The following is a 23,850-nucleotide window of genomic DNA, read 5'->3' on the forward strand; positions in this document are numbered from 1 at the left end:
AATCGATGTCAGTATTGTAAAAACAATTGAAATGCTTGGCAGAGAGTTGACTCGCGTACTTACGTTATTGCGTGAAGTTCCAAGTGCGATTAGAACTCTATGTTTGACTTTCGCTAGAACTAACAGCTTACAATTAAATGGTGTTATGAATAGCCCTACCACACGTAACAGAACGTGACTATGTAATAACTCAAATGGCGGCAGCGCTAAACTGTAGGCTCGCGCACGTACATTCAAATAAATGAAACACACGACATTAAAAACAAAATACAGTAAAACTGAAAAGAGATTCACATTACCTGCAACACAGTATGGTGGGAGCAATGGTGAAGTCGCATTCAGTCTGTGATAGTCATCTGCGCAACACACGAGCATTGGTAAATCAATTTAACAGAAAACGTTTCAGTCGACAAAACGTCACTTTAACAACAATACAGACAGCAATGTGGGCTCATAACGATTAATGGAACTATTTGAGCGCACCACAGCAGTATAAAAGAATCAAATCAAAGTATATTGTGCACTTATCGGGACTATCAACAAGATGTGACTCATCACTGTGCACTCCTCGTAGCTCTGACTGACGCTACGGCGGGATGCAGGTGTCACACTGTGTGCTGTTGTGTCACTTCCACCATAATTTAATAACGTTTGTATATATATATATATATATATATATATATATATATATATATATATATTAGGGCTTTCAAACGATTAAACATTTTAATCGAGTTAATCACAAGTTAAAAAATAATTAATCGTAATTCGAACCATCTCCAAAATATTCATTCATTCATTATCCATACCGCTTATCCTCACAAGGGTCGCGGGCGTGCTGGAGCCTATCCCAGCTGTCTTTGGGCAGTAGGCGGGGGACACCCAGAATTGGTTGCCAGCCAATCGCAGGGCACACAGAGACAAACATCCGCACTCACAATTACACCTAGGGGCAATTTAGACAGTCCAATCAACTTACCATGCATGTTTTTGGAATGTGGGAGGAAACCGGAGTACCCGGAGAAAACCCACGCAGGCACGGGGAGAACATGCAAACTCCACACAGGGTGGCCGGAGCCGGGATCGAACCCACGACCTCTGACCTGTGAGGCGGACGTGCTAACCAGTCGACCACCGTGCTGCCCAATCTCCAAAATATGCCATATTTTTCTGTAAATCGTTGTTGGAATGGAAAGATAAGAGACAAAAACGTTGACTTGTTTTATAAGCGCCGAATGGGCGGATTTTTGGTGCTTCGCTCTGCGTCCCACCGCTCCAAACGCATAATTCGGGCCACCCCGAACGCAACCGCGCCCACCCGCGCGAACTACATTGACTCAGATTGAAACATGCCGCCAAAAACACTCCCAATGCAGTTGCTGTGAACGTAGGAATACAGTAGTGAGGACGGATGATAGGCTGGCAATCTACCCACGATGCCTTTGCGATCGACGTAGTGGGCACCCCTGCTGTAGGTGGTATTTGCACGTCGTGTATTCCTCTTTTAAACTGACTTTATTAACACAAAACAAGACAGCCCTGTTCTATACTCATCCTCAGTCGCTGAGGCAACCCAATTTATTCACATTTCTGAGATTTAAAGCTGCCCTCTTCTTTCGAAATGCTTCTTATACTCGCGTGGGCGACACGCGTCCGCTCTGCTGCTCACTGTGCACTTGAGTTGGATTATGCATCGGCGGTCATTCTGCGCATGCGTTAATTGCGTCAAATATTTTGACACGATCAATTACAAAATTGAATTACCGGCCGTCAACACAGTAAATTTAACAGCACTAATATATGTATGTATACACATTATATATATATATATATATATATATATATATATACCCAATCACTATAAGCTTTTACATTAAATACTTTACCATATTCTTCACCTATTTGACTGCATTTCATGTCATCCATTGTTGATATTGACAATACATTTTCAATCGACCGTAATGGTCAAGCAAATATGTTCATTTAATTGATAATGACTCAACGTGGTGTCTTATCAGACGCGAACAGTCTCGAACGTGGGATTTAATTTGGACAGTGATTTTAAATTGGACCAGCAAATCGGTGTTGTTGTTAACTCCAATCTTTTGTTTTAGGCAACTAGCTATGGTAAAGCCTCTCCTTTCTCAACAGCATTTAGAAAAAGTAATTCATTCCTTTGTTACCACACAGCTGGATTACTGTAATGCACTTTATCTTGGAGCCAGCCAGTCCTCAAGCATCTCCAGTTGGTCCAAAATGCTGCTGCTCACCCCCTAACTGGTGCTCATAAGAGTGAGCACATAACTCTAATTCTGGCCTCCCTTCACTGGCTCCCAGTATATTTTAGAGGTTTTTAAAGGTACTTTTCTTTGTTTTCAAATCTTTAAATGGTCTAGTCTCACCTTACCTCTCTCAGCTCCTCCACACAACCGTCTGGTGCCTCAGTTCTGTGGATGAGACGCTACTGGAGGTATGTATAGAGGTATGTACAGCCCCAGAGGGGATTGAGCCTTTTCCGTTCATAACTGTTAGGAAACCACTCTCTCTGTCCATTTTTAAAACTTGTCTTAAAGCGGAAGTCAACCCAAACATATTCTTTTAAGAATATGTTCTATGCCCACTATATAGTTTAAACACAGCATTCTGATTAATATTGTGTTTGTGGAATATGAGTTAAGCTATACTTCATATTCTCATTTTTAGCCATCTCTGGGGGATAAACCCAATCATAACGACTTCAGAAATCAGGTGAGCAGTGATTGGTCGTTATCTGAGCCCTGAGGGTCTGTGATGTCATTTTCAGTCGACAGAAGTGACAAAATGTGAACCCCCCGAGATGGCGAAAAATGGGTGGATTTTGCTGCTGAACTCATATTTCATATTCATCATATTGCCTTGTTTCAACTGTGGGCCTGCACAAAAAATACTCTTGAAAACAATATATTTGGGTTGACTTCCCCTTTAAGCACGGCGCGAACACATTTTCATTCTTTGGCTTTTGACTCAGTATTGTTCTATTGTTTTATGGTGTCTGCTGTATTTGTGTTATTTTTTATGGCGGTGCTGGGCACTTAACCCTTTTTTGCCGGTCCGTCTTTGTCCCTCCGCCCTTATTCATAAAAATTATTGTCCTCCGACCCAGTCCATCCTCGTTCTTTTAAAGTGCTTCCATCCGTACGTTCCGTTCCGTTGGTAGTTTCATGTTTGCTCGGCGTTCTGTGTCTGTCTCGTCATGATTATTGTGTCCACCTGTGTGCCTTCCACTCCCTAGTGTTAACCAATCATCTCCCTCCTACCTCGTGTGAACAGAGTTACCTGTTGTCAAGCCACGCCAATTTCGTTACCACGCCAAGCTGAACCTCGTCACCACGCCAAACCAAGCCTCGTAACCAAGCCGATCCTCGTCACCATGCCAAACCAAGCCTCGTCACCATGTCCAAACCAAGGCAGGTCTCACAAACCAAGCCAAACCTCGTCCCGGCAAGCATCAGAATCTGGTCAATTGTATTTCATTTCATTTCATTTCATTAAAATATCATAAACTGTCCTCATGCCTCGCCCTCTCACATTTCTGTTGTCTAAAACGGTGACCGATCGTCACCAACATGCAAATGCACATTACTACTCCACTTCAACCTGTTAAAGTATAAGAGTGTTCTGCACAATAGTTTGGATTTATTGACATAAAACGTGATCTCATCAGGATCACCTACACAATATCAAAAATACCGTGGCGATTGCTCCTCCACTTTCACAAGCTGAAGCGGACAAGAACATGAATGCGCACACGAACCTTGACTGGTTATATTTCGGACATTTAGTGACGCTAAACTCGTGTCAACTCTCAGTAGGCAGACGGCGGCTTACAGCAGTAGCAGGCAGATTGGAGCTTTACCCCGGCTAAAGGTAGGATAATGGGACGGCTAATAGCAACAACTAGCTTCAGGTCGTTAAAACAAAAGGTGTTAGCACAACAACATTAGCTCCTTACTCTGCGTCCAGCCTGCGTCGATCTTCAAGTCGCGGGGTTGCCTCCCAAGCAGTCGTGTGCGTTGTCAGACAGAGAGCCGCCAGAGAGTGAGGTAAGCCCTCATCAAACAAGCGTCAATGTTCAGCGAACAAAGAGTTCCAGCGAGACTGACTCTACAACCGAGTGTGGCTGCATTGGAACGTACCTTTTCAGCTGTTTACGTTCCGTGTTGTCGGCCGAGAAAATGGGACCATTCCTCATCCAAATAAATGTGCATTTCCACTTCAGTCTCTATAAATATGCTGACTGATGTTAAATGCCTCGCTCGTCCTAACCTTGACTAGGAGCTCAGTATCAACAGCAGTTGAAGAAGCAGTGTTTTTTGTTGTTTTTTTTCAAGCAAAGAAGCAGTGTGCGCTGGTCCCAGCCTATGTAGCTCTGCTCACTTCCACATTTCCTCATTCTCATATAAATCAGCAACGGAGAGGTTAATCCTTTTGATGTGTTGAAGTGGACATTAGTAGAGATGTCCACATCAATTTTGGTGCCAATTGATCGCCATTTTTGGACGTTATGAGCAATTCAAGTACAATGATTTCCAATGGAGGGTTAGGAATCGGTTACTCCCGTGACTCCAGCCGAACAGGGATAGAACGCTAGGGGGCGCGGCCATTTTCCTCATTAATAAGGGGTGTTATTCATGGAGTTACTTATTTCCTAATTTCTCCCAAATTTATTGATAAAATAGAAAATGACAACTCTTTTAATTTTCATGATCAAAAAATATATAAAATGAACTTGTTAGTGAAAAGATTGGCCATCCCAGCCCCACGGTCCCTTTAAAGTGCTGTATAAATTACTGTGAAAACCAAAATCAAGTTGCCATGACTATCAATCAATGATTTTCCTTCTGCTTTTGTCTTTTGGCGGTTGGCAAACAACCTTTGGAGCATTACCACCACCTTATGAAATGGAGTGTGGGTCTGCATAATGCTATTTAACAACCTTCTATTCAAACCTACTCTTTCCAAAAACACAAATTTGAAACTTAACTCACAAGAACTTCTTTCTAAAAATGTCTCTAGTGTTTAAAGCTACTTTCTGACCTCATTTATTAGTTGTTGTCTTGAGGCTCTTACCTGACTATACAAAAAACATGATTCTTGATTGAGACATTCTCTATTTTCTTTTTGGCACTGCCTAGGAGAATTCATTTTATCAAACCCCACCCAGTTTGGCATCTACCCTCCACCCCATTGCTGGTGTTCACTGACCAAATGAAAAGAATTGTTAAGGTTGGCTTCCAGCTAACTCCCCAGCCACAAGTCTCACCAACAACTCTCCGTCCCTCTCGCCCCCCCTCAATCATCTAAGACTCAGCGCCTACCATCCCCACCCTTTCCACAACTAAATCGAGATCCTATTCAGTCTCCACATAGGAGCTCAGTATCAACAGCAGTTTGACGTGCACTGGGTCTGGGTTTCAAGGCAAATACTCCTGACTTTTCCCAGAAAAAGCCAGTGACTGATGTGCCGGACGTTTTGTCAATTGATGTCTATGTAGGTAAAAGAAGAAGGAGGTTTTCCAGAATGATTCCTACTAATTTAATTTTGATTTAAAATCAAATTTTACACTAATTCCTTGTCAGTCGCAGTCTGCTCCGAAACATGAGGAAGATAGGGTTTTTAAAACATTAGCCTGCGCTAATTTGAACAACGTTAGAACAGAGGTAATCAGAAAGTGTTATATCGATGAAAACACCTTCATATTATTCACTCAGGCTTTTATGCCATCACCAAGCCTGCTCTCAGATTGTGTTGATGACCTTGAAAATGATGATTGTTATAGATTCCATTGTCCCAATTACACAAAGTGCTCTAATTGCTCGTGGTGTGAATGGAATGTGACTGTCAATGCTTGTTTGTCTGTACTTTATGTGTTATCTTGGATCTCATTACATTACGCAGGTGGTCAAAATGTAGCTTGTATATGCTATACTTGCTTATATAGTGCACATATTGTAACATAGACACAGGCCTCTCTGAATGAATCAGAGGCAAAAGTTTTACAGTTTTAATTATCAATTACAAGTTTTGGACGATAAAGTCAAATTGACACATTCATTTTTGACCAAAAGCTGTGTTTTCTCTTATCTGATTATCAATCAGTTGGTGGACAATAGACATTAATTATCCCTAACATATGCATGCTCACTGAATTAGTCCCAATGACTCACAGACATTGACATTCTCTGCCCAACACACACCTGCACACTCATAGAAATGCTTGCACTTCAACAGAGGCTTTTTAATTATCTTTCATTGATTTCAGGCCTTTGTTAATCTAAATCAAAGATCCCGCTAATGGTTGCGAGAAAAAAAAAGGTGAGGGAGTGTGGAGATTGTTGGAGGAGTGAATCATGTCTGAATTACAGCAATTTCCATATCAGCCTTTTTTTTTGTCACAATTTGAAAAGATGTGAAGAGAATACAAATTAAAGGAAAAAGGTTGATGGAGAAACACACATTTAATTGGACAATAAAAAAGCTTTGTTTACTTTTCATTCATTCCCTCCAGCTTTACTTAAATGTGTTCAGTTACAGGTGTCCTGGTGTCTTCATTATCATTGAGAGAACATTAAAGAGATCTCTACACTGAGACTACATGACACATTTTTTCTGGTTATGCATTTGTATGAATTATTTACTGCACAGTACTGTGTTTTCATTACGGGTTTGTTCATGTGCTATGAAAATATGTCTTTTTTTTTTAATTATGTCAAAATAAATGTTGAGATTATTAAAGCGGAAATCAACCCAAACACATTTTTTCAAGAATATGTTCCCAGCAGGCCCACTAGTTGAAACAAGGCGATCTGATTAATATTGTGTTTGTGGAATATGAGTTAAGCAGCAAAATCCACCCCTTTTTAACCATCTCAGGGGGCGGCTATTTTGTCACTTCTGTCGACTGAGAATGACATCACAACTGCTCAGGTAATGGCCAATCACAGCTCAGCTTCAGAAAACAGGTGAGCCGTAATTGGTCGTTACCTGAGCCCTGAGCAGTTGTGATGTGATTTTCAGTCAACAGAGGTGACGAAATGGCCGCCCCCAGAGATGGCTAAAAACGGGTGGATTAACTCTTATTCCACAAATGCAATATTTATCAGTGTGCCTTGTTTCAACAAGTGGGCTTGCATAGAACATCCATCCATCCATTATCGATAGCACTTATCCTCACAAGGGTCGCGGGACGTGCTGGAGCCTATCCCAGCTGTCTTCGGGCAGTAGGCGGGGGACACCCTGAATTGGTTGCCAGCCAATCGCAGGGCACACAGAGACAAACAAACATCCGCACTCACAATCACACCTAGGGTCAATTTAGAGTGTCCAATTAACTTACCATGTATGTTTTTGGAACGTGGGAGGAAACCGGAGTACCCGGAGAAAACCCACGGAGGCACGGGGAGAACATGCAAACTCCACACAGGGAGGCCCGGAGCCGGAATCGAACCCACGACCTCTGAACTGTGAGGATGACGTGCTAACCAGTCGCCCACCGTGCCGCCCTTGCATAGAACATATTCTTGAAAAAAAAAAATTATTGGGTTGATTTCCATTTAAAGCTTTTTAAGGGAATATATGCAAGTCAACAGGCAAATATATGAAGTTGGCAACACCAGTAAATTTTTGCTGTGTGTGTCCGTGAGTTTGGGTAAGTGGGTGTGAGTGAATGGTAGTTAAGTGATTTCTCGGGGGATTTACAAGGACTTCACGGTCAGGTGTTTTTGTAACAATATTCAACAGTTGTTCAGAAGACTTCTTTAGTGATAGTGTGCACATATAATGAATCATTAACATGTGTATTGGTTCACTTGCCTGACTTTTGCACAGTCAGTGTGTGTTCGGTTCCACTCAGTGATGGTGTGAATGTGAGTGTGAATGCTTGTTTGTCTTATACTGTATGTGCCCTATGATTGGCTGGCAACCAATCTTGAGCTGTCACGCAGACTTTCAAGTGGCTTGGTGATAGAGTTGATGGCAATAGTATCCATGTGCGTGTGTATGTGTGTGTTGGGGGGAGGGGGTAGGGACGTGTGTGTAAAAAATGTGTCTGGGCTCAAATTGAACGGATCAAAGGCTGCCCGGTCACTACGGCGACAAAAAGCTCAAAGAGGGAACACACTCGAAAAACACACAAAAGCCACACTAATATTGAGATGTGTGCACATGCACTTAAACACTTAAACACTCTTTGCAAACTTCTGATCACCAAATTACACACATGTCCATCCATGTATTTTCTATACCTCTTATCTTCCTTATTAGGGGTGGACCTATCCAAGCTGACTTTGGGCAAGAGGCGAGGTACATGTTTGTCAATCGCAGGACATACAAACAACCACTCACATTCACAAAAAAGGACAATTTGGAGTCTTCAATTAACCTAAGAAGCATTTTTTAAGAATGTTTAACAAAGTGTATGTAATGAGCCGATGGGCAGAGAAATATTCTACTGAAATCTCTGATTAGACAGTTCTATGAATAACACATGCAATTATTTTGGACTCTTGTTACATCTGTCAACTTAGTTGCCTGTTTTCAGGATTACACTAAAACGACAAGGTCAGTCATCGACCATGGAGGAAATGTAGCTGCTTATTAAATCTCACAGGAGACTTGTTTAACATGAGAAACAACTGCTTTTTTTACAGAGAGCTCCAGATTGTGAACTTCTGGGGCATGTCCAATTAGTCTTTGCGTTTACACACGCAAGGCTTTACACTTAATAGTGCCAACTTCAAACACCCCACTGCCAGCTGTCTAGTTTGGACTTTGTTTTACTAATGTTGATTGCAAGTCACTTCTTGTTGTTTTTCCTTCACAAGTAGTGTTAGAAAGACACAAATGAACAAGACGATCCCAGTGGAGCAGCAGCAAAAAAAAAAAAACTTATCCAGAGGCACAAGTTTTCTTGATTTACAAGGACAATATAAAATAAGATCCCTCATAAAAAGAATAAAATGCAACCTATCTGATGAGATTCAGCAGACATGCAAGCATCTCACACCATTGGTTGAACATGACTACTTGGCTCCTGGCTCAAATTATTGTAGGGGACTTGGTCGCCATGGAGACGGCGGTGACTTAAGGTAACGTGTTACACCTGTATCCGGGTGCGAGCGCTCGCAGCTGCATGTGATTGGGGTGGTAGCTGATAAGAGCGGGGCAGAAGAGTGAGGAGTGTGTCTGGTGAGCGTGCAGAGCCAGGTCCACAGGACGACAGCCGGGCTCGGAGCATGGCAACGCGACGACAGCCGTGCACTCACAGCGGGGGGTTTGTGCCGTTCGTAGCCGATAGGGCTGCCGGCGGTGAAGCTAGGGCATTGTAGGTCCAGTGGTTCCAGCGCTAGGAGCCCACGGAGCGGGCGAGTGATAGTTAGGGCGGGGAAGTTAAGAGTGCCGACTGATGGACCCGCCACAGTTTCTCTTTTTATTGGCATTTTATGACTTCTTTAAACATGTCTTGGCATTATTTTGCCTGTAATCAACTTTAGACGAACAACTCCAGTAATCCAGTATAAACTGCAGCTTGACATAACATATTAAAGAAAAAAACAAAAATAAACTGCTACTGGCCTGGGCTATAAGGCCACTAAATTCTTTAATTGAATTTAATTTGATCTTATCTTACTGATTTTAGTTCTTAGACTATACTACTGTTCTGTCTTTTAGTTTTGTTGCTCTCTGCCGTTGTCAGCTTTTAGCTCCAGTGTTTCCTCATGGGGGGGCCTCCGCGTTGAGGGAGGGGTGGCTGCCCTTCCCGCGGGGGCTGTCATCACAGGGAGTCCTTGGGTCTGGGTGGCCGGCGGCCTCTACACTTTGTGTGGGGTCCGCCTGTCTAATCCGGGCTGGGGTCTCTGTGGTGGTGGCGCCCCTGTGGCCGTGGGCTGTCATTCCCCTCGGCGCGGAGAGCTCCCCTTGGGTACCCTTTCCTCATATGGTTTCTCTGTGCCTTGTCATGTCTTTTTAACACATTTTATCAGGTTGTGCACTTTGTGTGCGTGTGTGTGAATGAGTGCTGATGTACTAGTGGATATCTGTCTTGGGTTTGTTGGGAGGGAGGGCGTTAACAGATTTTTTATTTTTTTTTTATTTATGTTTTGCTTTGGATGTTTTACAGCACTTTGAGTTGCATTTTTATGTATGAAAAGTGCTATATAAATAAAATGTGATTGATTGATTGAAATTGGACGGCGTGTTCTAAGTCGAATTACTGGGTCCATTCCTCATCCAAATGAATGTGCACGTCTACTCATTCCCACTTCAGTCTCTGTAAATATCCTGACTGGTGTTTAATGCCTCGCCCGTTCTAACCGTGATCAGCAAAGAAGCAGTGTTGTTTTGTAAGCAAAGAAGCAGTGTGCGCTCCTCCCAGCCTAAATCTATGTAGCTCTGCTGACTTCCACATTCTTTCATTCTCATATAAATCAGCTACGGAGAGGTTAATACTTTTGATATGTTGAAGTGGGCATTAGTAGAGATGTCCACATAAATTTTGGTGCCAATTGATCGCCGTTTTTGGACGTTATAAGCAATAAAAGTACAATGATTTCCAATGGAGAGTTTGGAATCGGTTCCTCGCGTGACTCAGGCCGAACATGGATAGAACGCTAGGGGGTGCGGCAATTCCCCTCATTAATAAGGGGTGTTTTCATGGAGTTACTTCTTTACTAATTTCTCCAAAATGAATGGATAAATGAGAAAATGGCAACTCTTTTAATTTTCCTGATCAAAAAATATATAAAATGAACTTGTTAGTGAATACATGGCTATCCCGGCCCCACCGTCCCTTTAAAGTGTGGGACAATTTGCTCACGCAGTTGTTCACAAAGTGGTGAACCTCGCCCCATCGTGTGAACAACTAAACCTTGCGGCGATGCCCTTTATATACCCAATTATAACACTCACCTGTTTCCAATTAATCTCTTCACCTGTGGAATGTTCCAAACAGGTGATTTTTGAGCATTCCTCAACCTTCTCAGTCTTTTGTTGCCCCTGTCCCACAATTTTTGAGGAACTTGCTGCTCTCATCAACTTCATAATGAGAGAATTTTGTAAAAAAAAAAAAAAAAAATTAGTGATTGGTTTTAACATTTAATATATTTGTAGTGTATTAATTTGAATATACATTGAAAATGATTTGCAAATTTATTTACATTTTACACAATGTCATTGAAGTTGGGGTTTGTACACCCCCCATCCCTTTTCTGGCTGTCGTTTTCCTTATTCCTATTTGTTATGCATTTTTACTTTTTACTTTCCTCTCGTCACCTCTGTGGCAGATGAAAGCTGAGTTCAGCTGTAGGATTTGAATAGGCCGACCCTGGCACACTCCGACTGCTTCTGCCATTGGAGGAGCAGGGCACAGGTTTTAGAAAAAAAGGCGGCAAATGAGAGCCGCAAAGGGAGGCAATAGCACTGGAGAGAGCTTTTTATTCAGGCATGAGTGGAGCTGGAAGAAGCAAGCAAATTATATCATTCAGACTTTACCATGGCAACCTTAGGAATGCCTTTTTCCCCTCAAAACCTAAAGCCTGCCCGATTGTGAAGGAGGACAGCATTGTTCTCCATCCTGAAAAAAAGCCTTGAAACCCAAAACCTCATCAGTCCATGCTTGTGATGAGTCAGAAATGAAACCAACTCATTATAACATTTAAATCTCATGAACCCCGTATATTGTGGGAGCTACGTCCCAGACCCACCAAGAGATGAAAATCTGTGGTATAGCTGCTGGTGGAGGTGGTGGTGGTGGAGGTTGGGGGGAGTGTTACCCCTCCCACATGCACACATTATATAATAGAATACTTTTTATACCGGAAAAAAAGTTAATTGAGAGCATTTTCTCTATAAAGTGGAATTTTTACTAATTTTTACTAAAAATTAACCATTTGCCTAAGTCCTATTTTGACAAAGGTGGGTTTTTTTTTGCCATCATCTCCTTATGATCCTGGCCACCTGTTATGACTGGCTGTTACGTGATGTATCAGTTGCTATACCGTTGACATGGTTCTTTTATGCTTTGTCCTTTATGATGTCATGTAGGCCTGAAGTCTTACAGTTTAAAAGCTTGAGTTACTCAGTGATACGTTGTTAGTACGTCAAACCTTTTTCCTGTGAGGATGCAAACTCTCTTCCAGTCCTGATCTCTGTTGTTTGTATTTTCGTTGATAAAGACTTTTTACTCTTCAACTTCCGTGTTATGTCTGCGTGTGGGTCCAAATCCCTATCCTCACGTGACAGAACGTACTGACCAGTCATGGACCTAGCCAACTCAGACACAATCCCTCAAGCCGAAGACGTCACCACCTGCTCCTAACCATCCCTCCACCTCCAATCAAGGAGTGATTGTCTCACCGGCTGCTGCTTTGCATTTTCACTGGGTGTCAGGGCCGCTGCCTCAGCACCCTGAGGTGTGTCTGTGTTTATGTGTGTGCGCTCTCAAGACCGGGTGGGTGGGGATTGGCAGCAGCTGAGATCGTCCCTCCTAATGAGGGACACTCCTATTTAAGAGGTTCTGGGATGCAGACCACTTGCCAAGATCGTCTACGCACCAAGCCGAGTTTGTACTTTCTAGTTCCCTTGTCTTGTTTTGCATTGTTTAAGAAATTTTAGTTCTCATCGAGCCATCTCTTCTTCCAGGTAACCCTTCGCTGTGCCTCGACCCACTCTGCTCGCTGCCTCCCAGCCTGCTTGCATCTCTGCCACCTGCCTCCACGCAAGCCCCCACCATCGAGAGCTTTACAATAAACATTTTTCTCACACCACCGGCTCTTCGCCATTTCTGCGCTTCGGTCCTCTCCCCGACTCGCGAACCCTGACACTGGGAACCTCTTGTGTCGCTCAAGCTGTGGCAAGTCCCGGTCTGCCTCCAACCACCCTCAGCCTGCCGACCACCCCCACACCCTTCGTGTAAGCTCTGTCTTTTCTTCCACCTCCCTCTCATCTTTGCCATCTACTTGTCCCAATTTTGTGCAGTTCCCTTCTAGTTTAATACCCGATGTTTTGTTTTCAGACTCAGATTTTTCTGACTGTGAAGATGGCCATGTTTTGGTTAATCTCCTGATTCTGACATTGATTTGGGGCATCTTGGTTTTTCAAGCCCTTGTCAGTTTTTGTCACATTTTTCCGATGATGATCCCTTAGTTTGCAATTCAGATTTTGACACTGATTTTGATTTTCCCGGTCCCTTCCCCAGTCATTACTCAAGCCCTTGTCAGTTTTTGTCACGTTTTTCCGATGATGATGTGTGTCCACTCCAGAACCCTTCCCATGAGACCCTGGCTTAGGTACCCGGTTGGCCATTTACATGGGACCCCTGCAGGGTGGCCAACATAGGTGCCCGGGTAGATGTTCTGGTTCCTCCCGTAAATCCGCTTTTTCCAAGTTGCGTCATTCTGAACCTGTAACCCTTAGTGTCCACCGCTGAACACTTTCCTTCAGACCCTTCTTTGGGTGCCCGGTTGGCCATTTACACAGGACTACCGCGGAGTGGCCAATGTAGGCGCCCGAGTAGAGATTCTGGTTCCTCCCATAATTGAACCTTTTCCACGTCACGTAATTGCCAACCTATACCCAAGCCACTACACTCCCCGCCTTTTTTGGCACCTCGATCAATGCGTACTTCTTCACCTAGTCCCGTTCATCCCGTTTCTTCTAGTTTACCTTCCTCACTATCTGTACTCCCGACCCCTCGTGTCTCGTGTGCTTCCCAACCTCTATGGTAGCAGGCTGATGAGGCAGAGCCCCGTACCGGCTCCTCGGCTGTGCCAGGCCCCCTTCTCGGCACCTCTGCAACTACAGCCTCCCATGCCGGCTCCTCTGCACCCAGTGCCTCGGCAGTGCCAGGCCCCCTTCCAGGAACCCTCAGCAACTACGAGCTCCCATGCCGGCTCCTCGGCAGTGCCAAGCCCCCTTCCCAAGCACCTCAGCAAATGCAGGCCCCTGTCCCGATGCCTCAGCAGGGCCAGGCCCCCTTGACGGCACCGTGGCAACTACAGGCTTCCATGCCAGATACTCTGCAGTGCCAGGCCCCCTTCCTGGTGCCCCAGCAAATGCAGGCCCACATCCTGGCTGACAGTGCAAGCTCTGCGGTGTCCTTCCGATTCTGCTACGGCGGCGCATAGCCTGTAGCTGTTTTCTGACTCTTCTATGGTGGTGCAAGGCTTGCGGCTGCCTTCGTCCTGTGTGGCCCTCTAGTCGCCCACCAGACTGGCACCGTCAAGAACCTCTCGTCTGACCTTCGGTACAGCTACCAGATTGGTCCCGCCAAGAACCTCTCATCTGGCCTCCGGGTCGCCCACCTGACTGGCCCCATCAAGAAGCTCTCGTCTGGCCTTCGGGACAGCGCCTGGATTGGCCCCGCCAAGTACCTCTCGTCTGGCATCCGGGTTGCCCACCTGACGGGCCCCATCAAGAACCTTTAGTCTGGCCTTCGGTACAGCTACCAGATTGGTCCCGCCAAGAACCTCTCATCTGGCCTCCGGGTCCCCCACCTGACTGACCCCATCAAGAAGCTCTCGTCTGGCCTTCGGGACAGCACCTGGATTGGCCCCGCCAAGTACCTCTCATCTGGCATCCGGGCTGCCCACTTGACGGGCCCCGTCAAGAACCTTTAGTCTGGCCTTTGGGACGGCCACCGGATTGGCCCCGCAGAGAACGTCTGGCCTCTTGGACACCCACAGGACTGGTCCTGCCAAGTCCCTCTCGTCTGGCCTCCTGTACGTCCACCGAACTGCTTCCATCAGGAACCTCTTGTCTAGCCTTCTCCAATCTGTTGATTTTGGTTTGGTTTTGGAATTTAGTTTCATGTTTTCCTCATGATTCTTTTATACGTGTCTATCTGGTTATGTTACTGTGTCCATCTGTACTCGGTTACCAGAGATCCCTTAAGATACTCAATCATGGGTGTTGTGTCCACCTGTGCTCGGTTACCAGATCCCTTGAAGTACTCAATCAACTCCCTCTAACACTTTGTGTTTTGTCCAGGTGTTCCTCATCTCATCAGTTTGAATTTACTTCCTTGCTTTCCTTCAGTCTTTGTTGGGTCATTGTTTTTGTTGCATTTTTGTTTGCTGTTTTAGTCCAAGTCACGAGCAGGTTATGTCCACCTGTGCTCGTTTACCCCGATCCCTAGTGTTACCACGTCATCTCCCTCTATACACTAGGCCTGTCTTACAGTTTATGAGCTTCAGTGACACGTACATCAAACCTTCTTTGGGTGAGGATGCAAACTCTCTTCCATTTTCAGCTCACTGTAGTTACTTTGTATTTTCGTTGCTAAAGACTTTTCACTCTTCAACCTCCGTGTCATGTCTGCGTATGGGTCCATATCCAGATGCTCACGTGACACCATCTCTGCTAAAATCCACCACATCCTTAGTTAACCCATTAAAGCCTGAAGCCCCTCATAAGACATCTCTCTAAAACCTACGGTCGTCTTTGGAGTCACCCTTGAAAACCTGACATTTTCACCACCTACAAAATAATTAATATCTCAGCCCCTGTAGCAAATAGAAACATAATTCCCCCAAAAATTGAGGGCTTAGACATGTGGATTTCACACAGGCCCGAGTTTATGAATCTTTTCTGTTTCAATCGAAGATGCACGTGAAGCACTATTTTTAATTTTTTTTTAAATCGAGTGGCAATTACCATGCGGTGTTCTCTTTCAAAGACGTTGAAATAGTCATTGACTACGAACATATATCTTAACCACACATGACGTTTGGATGCATTTACGGTTTTAAAGTCAAAGCGCGTCGTCTATATCACTGCCACTGACTTATATCAGAGCTCCCGCGATCCACTGTGCCGCCATTACTCCTCGAACAAAATTCCGGATATGCTCTGACAACTCACGAAACCGTCACATGTATATTCTGATGCATTTCATTGGCTAAGAGACCAAGAATTGGATTTAAAAAAAGAAAATGACGTATATGCTCTCCCGGCTTTAAAGGGAGAAACAGGTCATCCAATTCTACCCCGGGAATTAAATAATTAATAGATATAACATTTGGTTAACTTTTTTGTATTTTCTGAAAAAAAAGGAAATAATGACTTAGGCCATTATTTTAGGAAAGTGACGACATTAATAGTAAGCAAAATGAATTCCATCAACTGCTAGTCAGCAGCACATCCTATTCAAAGACAAACTTTTAATCACTATGGACACATTCTGTTCTGGTGTTTCAGTTTAATACACCCACGAGAGTGCATTTTCTAATGATTTTGTCACACTTTGATCCTGTATGTACGGTGTCCCTGAAGTACAAAACACAACAACAAATGACTAAACACAACAGCAAATTAAAATACAAAAAAAAGAAAAACTAAACACAACAACAAATCAAAAAACACAAAAACATGTCTTCACACAATGAGGAGAGCAGACACTCAACACAATATTGTCTTTTTACTCCCGAGAATAGCAAAGGGGTCTGTACCATTACAATTCCTCACAGCGCTATGAAACAGTCCTTCCGTCTCCTCACTTATATTCTTGGGTGGTCCCTAATTGTATACATAGAAATTGCTACTCTAAAGGGTGGGGAAAACATGTAGCATCACGACAAACAGTTCGAAGATGGTGTGTGTGTTTGTGTATGTGTGAAAGTTGGTTGTTATTGTTACATTCTGTCCCAAGGACTCAGCGTCTCTTCGATAAGAGCATCATTCCTATTTTGCAGATGCTTCCTTCTCACATTCCACTTTCTTCACAAATAACTTTGACTTACATGATTCAACAAGTTTATAATGCTGAATAAATGCCTTACAATACTTATAAGAGTTAATATGGGATAACCTATGTACAATTATTCAAACAGTTATGAATTAGGTGGTAGGAGGAAGTACAGCAATAAAAGGTGGACGTGAACTGGAGTGGCAGCGGGAAGTGAAATATGAAGATAAGTACTTTATTTTCTCTTGGTTCTGTTTAGGCCTGCACGATGTGTCGTTTGAACATCGCGATTACGATGCGTGCATGCGCGATAGTCACGTCGTAGGACGTGTGATGTTTCAACTTTTTTTTTCTTAGAACACGCAAACTTTTGTTTTGCTTCATAAAAGCAGCACGCTACTCCATGCTCTTACACAGCCTGTCTCGCTCACCCCCTCCCTCCTGCCAATCGGTCACCAGCCCCTCCCCCTCCACTCTCACAAGCCACTGCTGTCTGCTCTGAAAACACTAACAGGTGACATGGAGGAGGAGATGACGGCAGAAGCGGCAGTGGATTTAGTCCTAAAAAGAAAGTCAACATCCAAAATATGAAAGTATTTCGGCTATAAAAAGGAAGATTCAGAACAAAAAAAACCTTGCCAACAGTGCCTCACCGTTGTTGCTGCAATCGCCATCACAAGCCCCTGTAGAGCAGTTCAAACTAAGAAGTGGGACCCTAGGTGAAACTTCATCGACTCAAAAAACATTTACAGACGCCTTTGCCAGCATAACTCCTTATGATAAGAAGTCCAAACAGCACAGACAAATCACGGATGCAATATGTTTTACAGACCATTTTAGTTGTTATATTTTTGTGAACAACTCAGGGGACTAATGCACCTGCTCTTTCATTTTTTATATTTTTGTTCTAATTTGTACACAACTTTGCTGCAGTTTCACTTAACTTAATGTTATATTTTTTAAAACAACTCAGGCGCTCATACAAGTGCTTTTTATTTTTTTAATATTTTATAGTTTAGTTTAAAGGTGTTTATAACTCCGCTGCTGCTTTAGAGGTTTTTTATTTTCTTCTATTTTTTTAAATGACTCAAGGGTCTAGTGCACCTGTCTTTTTTATTTTTTGGTTGAAAATATGTTTAATATTTTGCTGCTGTTTACATTGAAGTGTGAAATACAATGTTAAATAATCTATTATGTTACAGAGACATGACCACTGTGATCCTTTTTATATACGGCAATCATCATTCACAGATGAACCCCCTTAGTCTGGATTAAACGATATTATATGAATACAATGATGTCATGGTGAGTTAACCAAATTATTCCCAAACAAATCTATTCAAGTCATCTGGTGAAAATTCTATTTTTAACATCGCCATATAAATCGCAAACCACCCAAAAATTGCAATGTAATTTTTTGCCAACATTGTGCAGCCCGAGTTCTATTCCATTCTAATCGGCAAAGTTGCTGCTGTGTTAAAAGGCACTGTTAGGAAAGAATCTGTTCAGGTACATACATGTACATTTACAGGTCAAAATTGTTCATAAATGCCGTAAAATATCGAATTTTTCAACATAGATAGGTGCGGTTTATATGTTTTTTTCCCTTTTTCTTTTTTTTTTTTAAATGGAGTGGGTGCGACTTATATAAAAGTGCGTCTTAAAAGTCCGGAAAATACTGTAAGCATAATGCCTTTTTAGGACATAAACATGCTTTGTTTTGATGTGTGCAGAGAACAATAGAAGGTGCCATCACATTGCTTGAACACATAGTACAAGTTACACCAGAGGTTGGCATTTACGCCTGGCCGTCAGTACCGTCGAGAGGTCTGTCAGTCCGTCACTGATGGACTCCGTTTTTCACTGACGACTGACAGTAACTTTGATGAAGTAAGCATTGATGGAAGCGATTTTCGGCTGGCCCCCAGACCGCCTCGAACACTAAAAAAGAATAAAAAAGACGAGGCATTCAAACGGGAGGAGGAGCAGTAATAGTATAAGAATGAAAATAATATTTGTGTGTGTGTGTGTGTCAAATTTTCCAAACTGTTTCTAAATGAATGAAATTGTGTTACCCTTATGAACATTTTCCTAAAATAGTTCTAACCATTTTAATTCTAATTCTAAATTATCATTTTCTTGGTATTATTATTATTATGTATTGTTTTCTGTTCAATCATTATATGTACAACGCTTTGTTACAACAATGTTTGCAGGAAAAGTACAGTACAGGTAGTCCTTGTATTACGACGGACGCGACCTATGACATTTCGATTTTACGATGCCCGTGCCTCCTCCTCCATTTTGTCCCAGCACCATAGTGACGACGTTTACATGCGGTCAATATTCGGGTTAGAATCAAAATTCTGATTTCTGAAACATTCTGAATATCCTGTTTACACGATTGAGCGGACAGAGTTGCTCCGGCATTTGAATAACCCACTGTGTACGGCGACACATGGCGTCATGGCTCAAATCATTTCCGCTTGTCACTTTCACCCGTCAATAAAACACTCAATATTCATGTCACTCACTACATGAATGAAGCAGCCGGTTTCCTCCTCGCTCCAAAAGTGTGCTTTTGTGCTGCGTCTCTGAGTTTGTTATCCTCTGCTTGGATATTTGCGGTGGGTGCGCACCAATCACCCGCCGCACGCACTTCCGCATACAAGCACTTCCTGTTCTACAAAGACCAGTATTCCTTGCCAGTGTCTTGATCGTGTCTGTGCGCGCCAACAGTATCTTTGCCTTTTTCGCCCTCCTCTTGTCCTTCTCCATCCACTTCTCAGCAGTAATGCTAAGTACAGCATCTTAAGTTTTTATTTTAATGTATTTTCATTTTTTTATACAAAGTATTTTGACATAAATTTTGACTTTAACGGTGAAATCCGACATACGCCGAAATTCAGGTTACATTGTCAGTGTAGGAACGGAACTCGTTCGTAAAATGAGGACTTGCTGTACTTAAGTTTATGACGTCTGCCACAAAGGGTTTAATAATAACACCAAGCTCAAGAATTATCCTGAAACTTTGAGGGTCTCTTGTATCCGAGTACATGAATTTTCAAGGTTTTCTGAAGCCTCTGGGATCTGTGTTGATTAGGTTAATTATGTAGGTTTTAATTAACTTAAGGAGGGTGGGTTGGACTCTGCCGGCATTGCTGTCAAGTAGCCCTCACAGACCCTTGGGACAAGAGAAGGGTGCGCAGGGGTGGGGAAGAAGCAGATTACAGCCAAAGTGGGTCAGAACAGAAGTTCCACTATTTCAAGGATGGCCAACGCTCCACGATATCTCCGTGCCTTCCCGGGTGGAACGTCATTTCAGCTCACTCTATCCTAATTTTGTCAAGGATAGAACAAAATGATTATGATAAAAGTTACTCAGAGACACTCTCATTTTTATTCTCATACAGCTATTTACTCACACACTAAAACAAGCACTCTAATCCTACCCCAATACATGACTATTGTCACAGCCAAGAACGTTAACTACTTGACGCATGTCAAAACAAACCCTTTATTTTCACCTCATGTAGCTAAATGAGGTTATTACCAGGGGTGCACATAATTTTTTTCATGCGGTACTCGCTCTTTGGTACTCACTTAGAGTGACCAGATCCAAACTCACCAGATGTGGGACAGGGAGTATGCTTGTGGGGGACAATGTGGGACAATATTTCTCTAACTAAGCACAATCATCCTATCCCGACACATCGTATATTCAAATAAAATGAAAACTGAATAATATGAAGTTCAGATCCTCCTTAGACAACCACAATTATGCCATTCAATACAATAAAAAAAAAAACACAACGAAACACAAATTCAAAAATAATTTCATAATAATTTACTAAAAATTTAAACGTTTTTTTTTTTTTCATGAATCTCACTGGGTGGGCAGTCTGTCAATCTGGGTGGGCCCAGGCCGAACCATAGCTCCGCCCTTGCAATAGGAGCTCAAATTAAAGGCTGAAATTAGTTAGTCTCATCATATCTTGAGGTAGATGCACTTTAACAATAGTCACGCACACAATAAAACCTTGTCAGATCTCAAGTCAACATTCAGAGCATGAAGTGCAGTAACAATTTACTACAGTAACAAAGACAATCCAAACAAAGACAGGCTACTACAACTACTGCAATTCAAATTAAACAGCCACAGCATAAAATGAAAATAAAACAAGAAGTATATCAAAAATAGTCAGGAGATAACAATGCTGTAACTACAATCAATTCAGTTGTAAACAAACGTGTCCACCATAGCAGCATTATGCACTTCCAGAAGCAAGGAAAGCACTGATGAAACACTTTAGGTTATGTCCATCACAACTCAAGTCTTTCAGTTTTCTCCATAACAGCAACAGCAGCCTCAAAGTTCACAGAAAGCTTGATCTGACTCGCCTTTCACTGGCTTCACCCACGGACAATGAGTTGTCAGACCTTGTTGTAACTGCATTTCATTTTCTTTGCAGTCTTCTTACTTTCCTTAGAGTCCTCCATTTTCATTAATTCATCACAAATTACTGGAACGCGGCGCTAAAACGCTTGTTTTTGGTAGGCCTATCTTTAAAAACAACTACCGGTATCGCCTGCATGTGCGCCCGGCTGTTTGATTTACAGGATACTCCTGCCTCTCACAGTCTCGCACGCGAACAGTCACACCCGCCCGATCACCATAACCCCACGCCACACGCACATACACGCACACACGCTGGCACGCACGCACGCCCCCCCCCCCCCCCCCCACACACACACACAGCCCGAGACCCGGCCCCATAATAGCCTCCACTTTTGAGTTGTCTGCTCTCAGCACACAGGCGTGAAAAATAAAAAACAAGATTTTAGACGCACGTTTGAAAATTGGTATCTGCCGATCAGACATGCGGGACAGCGAGTCAATTTGCGGGACGCATCAAAAATCATTAAAATGCGGGACAGTCCCGCGCAAATCGGGACATATGGTCACCCTATATCACTAGTGGTCCAACGGATCACATAAGTCATGGTTCGGATCGGTCAAGGATTTTGAGTCACGGATCGAATGGTTTTTTTGTATAGCAAAAAAAAAAAAAAAAAAAAAAAGCTAACTAGAACTTTGTCTTCATTTATTTTATAAAACGCTTTTGCCCATTAAAAAAACAATGTCTAACATGGCCGTTTAGGATTTAAGAACACCATATAACCCAAATTTGTAAGTGGTACAGTGTATACATTTTTTTCTTACAATTATTAGGTAAACGTGTTGTTATAAAGTAAATGAAGAAAAGCTTATATATATATATATATATATAAAATCTTTTTTTTTGGTCATAATGAAAAAGACTTGAAGTGCAATTTAAGGCACCTTTCTTAAAACATGGACAGCACATTACAAAGTAATCTAGGTCCACAATATAGAAAAAGAAGTTTAAAAAAAAAAGTAATTAAGCCAAGGAGCAGCTGTTGAACTACCAGCTAATGATAACAGCTGCTAGCCACTAACGCCGGAGACTTGTGCCTTATCATACAATGACAGCGTAATTAACCAGCGGTTTGTTCGTGTCCTAAATTAGCGACTGAAAATTATTTCGAGACAGCGTTGTGTTGGTGTTTGTAGCAAGCGTTAAAACTGCCGAATACGTCAAAAACGGAAGTCAAGTTAGCCGTTACGCCACCAAGCGGGCCAACTTCAAAGTAAAAATTCACCAAGGCTATTGCATTGGCATTAATGCCAATGTAATGTATCAATGTATTATTGGGTAAGCTTTATTTTGAAGTTAGTCCTTGTTGAGGTGGTGTGTTCGCTGAGTATGTTTACAAAACGCTCTTGTACATGCAACTTACTTGATCTTGGGTATTCAACTTCCTCTGCTGAATGCGAACTAATCACGTTAACTTGTGAACGCGCAGTTTTTTTTCACCAACCATTCCGTAGATCGTGCCCATCCTGAACCGGTGCTTGATTCTTACCAAAGATGATTCGTTCCACTGCACCACTAGTGTGTACAGGTACGCAAATGCGCGTCATGAACCAAATGACGGTACGCAATACGCATTAGTGATTTCTGTTGCGCATGCGTATTGCGTCCCAGTTATGTGCACCCCTGGTTATTACAATATCTGGTGCTGGCATCCATTTGTTGTGTGGCTTTGCAATATTTTTTGGGGGTCATCACAAGCCAGATTTACATGGAGCCGTGTATTCCAATTTAAAAAGGATCAGAATGACTAATTGGAACGAAAATGGTCCATATAAACACCCCAATCCGAATAAAACGGCCGAATCCAAAATGAAGTTCAATCAGATTCACAGGGGTGGTATATTCCTTTTGCCAATCCCAACAAGCGTCATGGAAACAGTTCAATCGGAATGGCCAGGCTACGTACGGTTTGCGCATGCTCTGTCTTGATGTAAATACGTAGTGACATCGTTATTTGCGCGCTTTAATATGACAGTGTCTTACCAGAGCTCGTCTGCGATGCGAGAACTTGTTTTAAAGTACTGCTAACTTGTTTTTATCACGATGTTGCTTTAATGAAAGTGTCACAACAATCGCGAATACTGTGCTAGATGAATTGATGAATGAACTCTATCTTGATAGATCACGTGATGTTTACATCAATCTCCGCATGTCACACAGTTGTAAAACGGCTGATTTGATTTAGGCTACAAGGCAAAGCAGTAAACGGCCGATTGGAATAGATCACGTCACATGTAATTAGGTGACCAGAGAGAATGACAAAAAAAGGCTCCATGTAAACCCGGTTACAGATGCCTCAGTCAAACTGGAATATGTGCGGCCTTCCCTCTCGGTTGCAGGTGTTGTGCTGATTTGGGTCCACTAGCAGTTGAAATGCTCCAAGAGATCACCCCAAAAAAATAAATGCTGACTCGTTTACCGCGGCCTGCAGCCCGGTATCGTGGTAAAGTTATTTCCATAAGGGCCAATGGAGAATGCTCTGTGCTGATACCTACGCTCCGCCCCTGCTCACAAGAATGTCCACGGAGAATACCTGGACAAACTAGCGTCCCTGCAACCATCCCCTGATAGCGAAAGAATATCCCAGCCAGGCAAATGAGACCGCTGTGACTGTAGTGGATTTATTCCACCGGCAACCGAGCTACTGGTCAGTAAACACGCAGGAATACCAT

The 23,850-nt window shown here is 42.9% G+C and overlaps 2 long non-coding RNA genes across 3 annotated transcripts in view; one reads left to right on the forward strand and one right to left on the reverse strand.

Annotated features, from left to right (window-relative positions):
• Positions 1-23,850, reverse strand: part of LOC147144145 (uncharacterized) — a 47,071-nt gene that overhangs the window by 21,127 nt on the left and 2,094 nt on the right. For both annotated transcript variants that reach the window (XR_015087789.1, XR_015087788.1), the window contains exon 2: positions 300-356. This is a non-coding gene — a long non-coding RNA (uncharacterized LOC147144145). The remainder of the gene's footprint in view (positions 1-299; positions 357-23,850) is intronic.
• LOC147144146 (uncharacterized) lies at positions 12,139-12,798 on the forward strand. The gene is made up of 2 exons (XR_015087790.1): positions 12,139-12,596; positions 12,677-12,798. It is a non-coding gene; the product is annotated as an uncharacterized LOC147144146 (long non-coding RNA).

Source organism: Filicampus tigris, chromosome 8 (genome assembly GCF_054856515.1).
Source record: "Filicampus tigris isolate MCC_2025a chromosome 8, RoL_Ftig_1.0, whole genome shotgun sequence".
Taxonomy (NCBI): Eukaryota; Metazoa; Chordata; class Actinopteri; order Syngnathiformes; family Syngnathidae; genus Filicampus; species Filicampus tigris.